The sequence below is a fragment of the Oncorhynchus mykiss genome, chromosome 4 (assembly GCF_057628025.1).
Source record: "Oncorhynchus mykiss isolate SJ-2025 chromosome 4, ASM5762802v1, whole genome shotgun sequence".
Taxonomy (NCBI): domain Eukaryota; kingdom Metazoa; phylum Chordata; class Actinopteri; order Salmoniformes; family Salmonidae; genus Oncorhynchus; species Oncorhynchus mykiss.
In genome coordinates, this window is record NC_143025.1 from 4,517,109 (window position 1) to 4,527,500 (window position 10,392).

The 10,392-nt window shown below is 41.4% G+C and overlaps 1 protein-coding gene across 3 annotated transcripts in view; it reads right to left on the reverse strand.

Annotated features, from left to right (window-relative positions):
- Nucleotides 1-9,219: 9,219 nt before the first annotated feature.
- LOC110511243 (E3 ubiquitin-protein ligase TRIM16) overlaps nucleotides 9,220-10,392 on the reverse strand; it is a 20,491-nt gene continuing 19,318 nt past the window's right edge. For all 3 annotated transcript variants that reach the window (XM_090230850.1, XM_090230849.1, XM_090230848.1), the window contains one exon: nucleotides 9,220-10,392. This exon is cut by the window's right edge and continues 831 nt beyond it. The gene's annotated coding sequence lies outside the window, so the exon portion shown is untranslated.

Genomic DNA, 10,392 nt, shown 5'->3' on the forward strand with positions numbered 1-10,392 from the left:
GAAAGATAAACTCTCCTTTGTCATTCCAAGTCGCGGCCCCCTTTGAGTCTTTTATCTTGTTCATAATGTATCTAAAAAATGTCCTGTTACGTGCCGGAACATGTGCATAACATTATCATCAACATGCATTTGATCTTCAACCGTTAAGATCGCCAGTCCAGGCATTACAGGGGCTTGGTTCTCTCGCGTCATATTTTAAAGGGTCCGGTAGGGAAAGCGCTTAACCTCTTGAAACTAGGGGGCACTATTTTTATTTTTGGAAAAATAACATTCCCAAAGTAAATGGCCTATTTCTCAGGACCATATGCTAGAATATGCATATAATTGACAGCTTAGGATAGGAAACACTCTAAAGTTTCCAAAACTGTCAAAATATTGTCTGTGAGTATAACAGAACTGATATTGCAGGCGAAACCCTGAGGAAAATCCAATCGGGAAGTGCCTCTTATTTTGAAACCGTTGTGCTCCTATGTATCCCTATTGGCCATTGAAAGGGAAATCAACCAGATTCCTTTTCCTACGTATTCCATAAGGTTTCTACAGCCTTTAGACGTAGTTTAATTTACATATTTGAAAAACACCTTGAGGATTGATTATAAAAAACCTTTGCCATGTTTCTGTCGATATTGTGGATATAATTTTTTTCGACGTTGTCATGACCGCTATTTCCGGTGGATTTCTCAACATAATGTGACCAACAAACGGAGGTATTTTGGGTATAAAAATAATCTTTAGGAATAAAAGGAACATTTTCTGTCTAACTGGGAGTCTCGTGAGTGAAAACATCCGAAGATCATCAAAGGTAAACGATTCATTTGATTGCTTTTCTGATTTTCGTGACCAAGCTTCCTGCTGCTAGCTGGACATAATGCTATGCTAGGCTATCGATAAACTTACACAAACGCTTGTCTTGCTTTGGCTGTAAAGCATAATTTCAAAATCGGAGATGACAGGGTGATTAACTATATTTCACTTGTGATTTCATGAATATGAATATTTTCTAGTAATATTTTTTGACCGTTGTGCTATGCTAATTAGTGTAGTTGATGACAATTCTCCCGGATCCAAGAGGTTAATGGTTGGTCTCTCTCTCACCTTGTTTTACCAAGGCCAAATATCTTTGCAAGAGGTTTGTGTATTTTTGGACCTTTTCATAGGGGTTCAATCCGTGTCTATTTAAAATATCCTATAAATTCTTTGCAATCTTTACCGATCGACACTGTTAGCATATTGCTTCTCTGGGAAAGTTTGCCCCAAAGCGAGTTTAAATACAATTTCTACAGATTTCTTTTGGTTTTGTTGACCTCTATTCTGTCAGGGTCAAGATGTATACCTTCTCTGTCGTGATAGTCCTGAATGTATTTGTCTTTGCTCTCCTGATCTGTGACCGATGCAGGATAGCCTGAAGCCATTTGCTTCCATCTCAAAAAGTTATTGATGTACTCTTTTAAAAGAGTGTCTGATTTCCTGGAAAAGTTCCCCACTTCAAAGATTTTGGCCACACGATACCCCTCTCTAGAGCCTTAGAAAATTCAAGTGTGACCCAAACCCCTGTCAGGGCTCTTTCTTGATCTGAATGATCGCAGGGCTGGTTGTTGTTTTCACTGCAGGTATGACAAAGGGCAAAGAAAAGTTTTCCTTGAGCTCCCTTGTAAGGCCACACGGGCAGAAACAAACCCCGGGGAGGGTAAACAGTTGCTTTTATCAGACCAAGATAGTTTTGTGGTAAGTCAAAGTCACGGTGAATAATTTCCGGATAGCAAAAGGAACTCATTACATGAGGATAAAGGGATGTAGAATCTACATATTCCATTGTCTCGTCGGGTTGCGCTACATACCTAAATGTCAAAGCATTGGTACGGCCTCAATACAAGGCCTGCCGGGGCTCCAAGGGTTCTGGTGTATCAAAGCTGGAAAGGAAAGCTCGAACATGAGGATCAGACTTTTTGAGTTCGGTCCACTCATGCTCCACATCACATTCCCTTTCAAACCATTAGTAACCTGTAAAGATTCCAAATTGTCTTGGAACTCCTGGTACATTTCCCCAAAAGTCTTCTGGGTTACGACACACATGGCCTGGGACACAAAGCATGATTTACAACCGTGGAAGAAACAACCGTTGTACTCAAACACTGTCTCAACACCGTCAATCTCTGTGTATACATCTACGTGATACGGCCCAAACGCCTTCTCCCCACTATTCAAAGCATGTTGAAAAAAAAATGTTTTTATCCTGGGCCAAGTACTCCAACCATCGAATGGACCCGCTAGAGTATGACTTCAATTGGCGTCGGTAGTTGTCAGGCGATGAATTGCTATAGAGGATGTAGGCAGATAGTGTGTACGTTTTCATGCATGCCGATGCAATAGTTGTACAACTCCAGGGGTCAATGCCGGCATCTTTGATTACCTCTTCTCTGAACCTGAAGCATCCGTCACAAAGTATATCCACATCGTTGTCACAGTATGACTCCATCTCTTTATGGAAAGGTGTTATGATGAACTGTCTCATACCATGTCATGAATCTCTCTCCCTCTATGGGAGACATTTGATCACACCCAAACATTTCGGGACTGGGATAATATCCGATATAATGTAGATTCTCCTCAGATGTGAAAAAGTGAGGGAACCAACCTTTCACAGAGTTTTCAAAACCCAAGGCCTCTGGCATTTGAGCCAATCTCATGGGTAAGAAACTTAAACTGTCAATGTATCTCTGGTTGAAGGCGGGGTCTAAAAAACAAGATTTTACTACCTTGAACTATGACCCTGGGTGCAACACCTTGTTGTATCAAGGGGTTCAGAAGAACATAGGAATCATAGGCTCTAGAATTGTAAGCGAGAAACGTAAAGTTTCTGTACTGGGGTTTTCTAAAGTGTTTTAGAAAGAGCATTGCACAATTGGGTCCATCTGCTGACCACTTTTCACCCTTGAAAGTCGTGGGAGATACAAAAATATGCAAATTAACACCTGATTGCTGATTATTCTCAAAATGATAAAACACCTATTTCTCTGAATGTTCATCTTCAGCCAAGGGCTGAATATAACACTTGTGTGGCACTTCTTGAACCACTTCAGCGTCTCTGCTTTTCAAAGGCCCTTTACAGATTGGGCAGTGTATGATTCCACACACGTGAGGTTTAGGGCTGTCTATTTTAAGGTTGTAATTGCGATGGCATTTTGGACATTTCCTGTTAATGTCACAACTGCTTACAGATTTACATGCCTTGGGGTGCCATGTTTCAATGTTGTGTTTTTCGCAGCAGTAGGCTGAACGCCATGTGCGTTGACAATCTGCACAGGCTGTTAGGTCCCCCTTTCGGGTGTAGCCTGACACACTGAACAGTTATAACGACAAGAGTTCCCCCCCCCTTTCGGGTGTAGCCTGACACACTGAACAGTTATAACGACAAGAGTTCCCCCCTTTCGGGTGTAGCCGGTATGGCATGATGGACACACATAAGGCGCTCCTAAAAACGCTGTGATGTTGGTAATAGCATAATAATGGGTGTTTTGCACATACAAGTACAGAATCTGAGGATGAGGTTGTGGGCTGTTCTGGACTTTCAAGAGAGCTGAATTAGCTCTACTGTGGTACAAAACAACAATCTTGATGTTCAGAAAGTTTTCAAATGTGACAATGTCAGAGAAAGCCACAGCCTCCTGTATACCTAGACCCACTGCATTCTGGAGCTCCCTAGCCTTTTGTAAAGCCTCTAGATCAGTACATCCAGGGTTGAGTAAATGTGATAGGCCTATTGCAGAGCATAACTGATTACCAGGATTGTGAACATTTATGAGATATGCCCTTTTATTGTTTATGATTTCTGATTGCATGAGACTATCAAGTTTCCTTCTCTGACCCCCTCCGCCTCGGGGTTGACGTACAATTTGTGCAACGAGCTCCAGGGTCTTATCAGCTGTGACGCATAAATTAGATTGAACAAGTCGTTCCAGCAGGGCTATAAATTGTTCAAGATCTGCTTCGCCGTTGGGTAAAACAAGAGATACAGTGTTTTGCATACTATCTCCACAAATGTCATGTTGTAAGACATCACGAGGTTCTGCAAAATCTGTAGCCCTTTCTAAAAGTTCGCTCAGAGTATCCAATATCATAACATAAAAAACAACATAATCAAGGTTCTGATTCGTCCCTGTGAAATTAAAAAACAGCATAATCAAGGTTCTGATTCATCCCTGTGAAATTAAAAAACAGCATAATCAAGGTTCTGATTCATCCCTGTGAAATTAAAAAACAGCATAATCAAGGATCTGATTCGTCCCTGTGAAATTAAAATTTTTGAATCAGATTGTTGTTTAACAAGCGGGGCGTTGTTCTATGCCAGAAGGATCTAGACTGTATTGACACATTAGTAAAGCAACCATTCGTTGGTGTAGCCGAACCTCTCTGGATTTTAAGAGCCATGTAAAAGGCTGTGAGAAACCTCTTGATCTACTTTAGGATCTGTTGTTTCTACCTCAGAATTGGCTGTATCAAGCTGTTTGGCCACCTCATACATCAACAAATTGTCTACCTCAGAAGTGTTATTTACTAAAGCCTTGAAACTATCAGACTTCAATATTTACTCATATTTTACTATGTATGTCCTGGGCGCCGAATTCCTCCTCGACCACGTCCTCTCCACGTATTGGGCCTTCTGTGGTGGTATACGCCTGGGAAGACTCTGAAAGAAAAATATATACAAAATAGGGTATTAAAAATAAAATATATATGATATAAAAATGATATATTAACAATATATAGTTAAATGAGCTGTGTTTTTTTGACGCTGTTCTGAGGAATCCTGGATACTGCGCCCCTTTCTCGTCTGGCTTTGGAGATTCTGTTTGTATAGATATTGTTGGAGTCTGAAATTAAACAGTTGACATTGTTTTAACATATTCTATCAACAAATGTATAATGGGGTCATACCGTATCCATGTTCTTGAATCATTTTCAGACCAGGCGCCCCTCTCGGGCCTTGCTGATTCTGCGATGCACTTGTAACAAAGTAGTGTGATGCGTCTTAGGGGCTAGATTATGTTTGATTGGCTGGATGTTCCAGGGGGGTGTGTCTGTGTGTTAAAGCTGCTTGTGTTGTTTGGAGTTCTGGTAAAGACGTTCGTACAGAATGGTAGAATATCGTCTGTTTCATTACCCTCGTTCAGAGGTAGAGTCCATAATGCTTCAGGTCTTCAAAAGGGTACTGGAGTCCTTAGTTAGTAAGTCCTGGAGTCCTTAGTAAGTCCTGGAGTCCTGGAGTCCTTAGTTAGTAGGTCCTGGAGTCCTTAGTTAGAAGGTCCTGGAGTCCTGGAGTCCTTAGTTAGTAGGTCCTGGAGTCCTTAGTTAGAAGGTCCTGGAGTCCTGGAGTCCTTAGTTAGTAAGTCCTGGAGTCCTTAGTTAGAAGGTCCTGGAGTCCTGGAGTCCTTAGTTAGAAGGTCCTGGAATCCTTAGTTAGTAGGTCCTGGAGTCCTTAGTTAGTAGGTCCTGGAGTCCTTAGTTAGTAGGTCCTGGAGTCCTTAGTTAGTAGGTCCTGGAGTCCTGGAGTCCTTAGTTAGTAGGTCCTGGAGTCCTTAGTTAGTAGGTCCTGGAGTCCTTAGTTAGTAGGTCCTGGAGTCCTGGAGTCCTTAGTTAGTAGGTCCTGGAGTCCTTAGTTAGTAGGTCCTGGAGTCCTTAGTTAGTAGGTCCTGGAGTCCTGGAGTCCTTAGTTAGTAGGTCCTGGAGTCCTTAGTTAGTAGGTCCTGGAGTCCTTAGTTAGAAGGTCCTGGAGTCCTGGAGTCCTTAGTAGGTCCTGGAGTCCTTAGTTAGTAGGTCCTGGAGTCCTGGAGTCCTTAGTTAGTAGGTCCTGGAGTCCTTAGTTAGAAGGTCCTGGAGTACTTAGTAGGTCCTGGAGTCCTTAGTTAGTAGGTCCTGGAGTCCTTAGTTAGTAGGTCCTGGAGTCCTTAGTTAGTAGGTCCTGGAGTCCTGGAGTCCTTAGTTAGTAGGTCCTGGAGTCCTCCAAGAAAACAACTTCTTTAATGGAAAGCAGTCAGGCTTTAGGTCTGGCCACAGCACTGTTTCAGCAACATGGAGGGTTTTACATGGATGCAGTCAGGCTTTAGGTCTGGACACAGCACTGTTTCAGCTACATGGAGGGTTTTACATGGATGCAGTCAGGCTTTAGGTCTGGCCACAGCACTGTTTCAGCTACATGGACGGTTTTACATGGATGCAGTCAGGCTTTAGGTCTGGACACAGCACTGTTTCAGCTACATGGACGGTTTTACATGGATGCAGTCAGGCTTTAGGTCTGGACACAGCACTGTTTCAGCTACATGGAGGGTTTTACATGGATGCAGTCAGGCTTTAGGTCTGGACACAGCACTGTTTCAGCAACATGGAGGGTTTCACATGGATGCAGTCAGGCTTTAGGTCTGGACACAGCACTGTTTCAGCTACATGGACGGTTTTACATGGATGCAGTCAGGCTTTAGGTCTGGACACAGCACTGTTTCAGCAACATGGAGGGTTTTACATGGATGCAGTCAGGCTTTAGGTCTGGACACAGCACTGTTTCAGCAACATGGAGGGTTTTACATGGATGCAGTCAGGCTTTAGGTCTGGACACAGCACTGTTTCAGCAACATGGAGGGTTTTACATGGATGCAGTCAGGCTTTAGGTCTGGCCACAGCACTGTTTCAGCAACATGGACGGTTTTACATGACATCCACTGTGCTCTTGACAAGAAGTGTGTCTGTCTTTATTGATTTGTCGAAGGCTTTTGACACCGTGGACCATGCTGTGTTAGTGTAAAGGTTAAAATGTTGTGGAATTACAGGTCATGATCTAGATTGGTTAATAAATTACCTATCAATCATACACAATGTGTAATGGTGGATGGTTGTAAATCTGAGTCCATAGAGTTGTGCTCAGGTGTCCCGCAAGGTTGAATTTTGGGTCCAATGTTGTTCCTTTTGTACATCAACAACATTGGGGATCTTAATGAAACAGCGGATGTTCATTTTTATACAGATGATACTGTTCTGTATTCAAGTGGTAGTAGGTTATCTTTATCTTTTGAAAATGCCCAAAGAGCATTTAACATCACACAACTGAATCTGAATGATTTGAAGATGGTTCTGAATTTCAGATGCCAGGCATGTTACTAATCATGTCATTGCTACAATGGCTGGACATACTATACAGCAAGTCAAAGTGTACAACTATTTGGGTGAGTGGGTTGATGACAAGCTGAGCTTCACTGTTCATGTAGAGAACTTGATCAGGAAGCTCAAGCTGAAAATAGGTTTTTATTACCGGCATCAGGCTTGTTTTTCTCTGGAGGCCAGGAAGGAGCTGGTATGATGTACATTACTGGCATCAGGCTTGTTTTTCTCTGGAGGCCAGGAAGGAGCTGGTATGATGTACATTACTGGCATCAGGCTTGTTTTTCTCTGGAGGCCAGGAAGGAGCTGGTATGATGTACATTACTGGCATCAGGCTCTGGAGGCCTGGAAGGAGCTGGTATGATGTACATTACTGTCGGATTTAGATTTTAGTGATGTTATATATATGCAGGCCTCAACCACGACCCTGAGAGCACTTGATTCAGTGAATCATGCAGCCCTCAGGTTCATTACAAATCAGAAACGTCTAACACATCATTGTGATCTCTGTTGGCTGGTCGTCATTGACCTTGCGTAGGTTTAAACACTGGTATACACTGATTTATAAGGCCATATTGTATGCTTAAACACTGGTAAACACTGATTTATAAGGCCATATTGTAGGCTTAAACACTGGTTTACACTGATTTATAAGGCCATATTCTAGGTTTAAACACTGGTATACACTGATTTATAAGGACATATTGTAGGTTTAAACACTGGTTTACACTGATTTATAAGGCCATATTGTGGGCTTAAACACTGGTAAACACTGATTTCTAAGGCCATATTGTAGGCTTAAACACTGGTATACACTGATTTATATTGGGTAAAATGCCATAGTTATTTTTTAGTCAGGTCAGTAAATGAATATAAATTACGGTCCCATTCTGATTTGCTTCTAACAGAACCAAGAAGTAGAACAGGTCCTGGTGGAAATAGTTTTAGTTACTAAGCAACGTGGTTCTAGAATTCTCTCCTGAACATTTTAGAATGTGATGATCTAGTTTCGTTGGTGGAGTTTAAACACTTGATCGATTTATATATCATAGAAGAGTGTTATTGTTTTTAGGCCAGCTGTTATTAGTCAAGATGTTTGTGTTTTTAATGTAATATGTAATTGGTGTACTGTATGTGTGTTTATAGTGTTGTTTAATGTTGTGTTAAATAAAGGTAAAATAAATAGTAAAGACCAGTATGGACTATCAATACAGGTACTGTATGTAGAACCATAGTAAAGACCAGCATGGACTATCAATACAGGTACTGTATGTAGAACCATAGTAAAGACCAGTATGGACTATCAATACAGATACTGTATGTAGAACCATAGTAAAGACCAGTATGGACTATCAATACAGATACTGTATGTAGAACCATAGTAAAGACCAGTATGGACTATCAATACAGGTACTGTACGTAGAACCATAGTACAGACCAGTATGGACTATCAATACAGGTACTGTATGTAGAACCATAGTAAAGACCAGTATGGACTATCAATACAGGTACTGTATGTAGAACCATAGTAAAGACCAGTATGGACTATCAATACAGGTACTGTATGTAGAACCATAGTAAAGACCAGTATGGACTATCAATACAGATACTGTATGTCATAGTAAAGACCAGTATGGACTATCAATACAAAGTGACCATTTAGAATGAGGCCCAGTTCAATGAGAGGAAGTCTTAACAGAACTGGGGGATGACAGACAGGAAGTGGGGGGGTGGAGATCTAATATATTGTTGTATCAAACACTAAAGCATGATATTGTAATAAATCTACACCCTATTCCCTACGTAGAACACTACTTTAGACCTGGTCAGAAGCACCGTAGTGCACTACATAGGGAATAGGGAACCATTTGGAACAGAGACAGTAATTCCACTGAACATCTTCCTCTTCCTCATCTGGTTTCTTGAACAGCCCTTCACTCCTCCCCTCTTCCTCCCCTCCTCCCTTTTCATTCTATTCTATCAGCCACACCACTAGCTCACCTCCACACAATACATTTACAAGTTAAAGACACACCTTGGAATAAATAACAAAGGAAAACTATTACTAGATGAAGTTTAGTGTTTTTTATTATTTCCCATCACCATAAATCATATTTAATCACTGAACAGTAGCAGACCTAACTTCATCTGTTCCTGACTCTGGATAGTGGATTAAAAAGACCATCAATCTCCAATGATATTAAAGTACTATTCTGAACATTACTGATATACTGAGTGGCAAGTCAAGATATCTGCTGGTTTTATTGTTTGGTCAACAGCACCACCTGCTGGACAGGTTTAATGTTGCTGGACTGAGCAGTATGGGAGGATGAAAGATGACACATTTAGGGCCGGTTTCCTGGACATCTACATTGAACATACTGTTTAGTCCAGGACTAGGATTCATCTGTGTCTGGGAAACCAGACCATATAGTTTAGTAGAAAGTAAGTGATACCAGCTTGTAGTGGGCTGACTAGTCCTGAATTGTCCTTTAGTTCCTGGACCATTTTCCATGCAGCTCCAGGTGACAGAGAACACATCAATTAGGACCGAGCCAACAAGCTGATCAATGATACTGAGGAGAATTACATAGAGACAGAGAACCAACTGAGAAAACATATCAATGGTTCTGAATGACAACCAATATACATCAACACCAGACATCATGATTCATGGAAATGTACAAGATTAAAACATTGTATTGAATTTTAATTAATAACAAATCAGTTTACAGTTTAACCAGCTCAGCTATAGACTACACCAGCATGACTAGTATCTATGTGGACCCTACTACAGTTTAACCAGCTCAGCTATAGACTACACCAGCATGACTAGTATCTATGTGGACCCTACTACAGTTTAACCAGCTCAGCTATAGACTACACCAGCATGACTAGTATCTATGTGGACCCTACTACAGTTTAACCAGCTCAGCTATAGACTACACCAGCATGACTAGTATCTATGTGGACCCTACTACAGTTTAACCAGCTCAGCTATAGACTACACCAGCATGACTAGTATCTATGTGGACCCTACTACAGTTTAACCAGCTCAGCTATAGACTACACCAGCATGACTAGTATCTATGTGGACCCTACTACAGTTTAACCAGCTCAGCTATAGACTACACCAGCATGACTAGTATCTATGTGGACCCTACTACAGTTTAACCAGCTCAGCTATAGACTACACCAGCATGACTAGTATCTATGTGGACCCTACTACAGTTTAACCAGCTC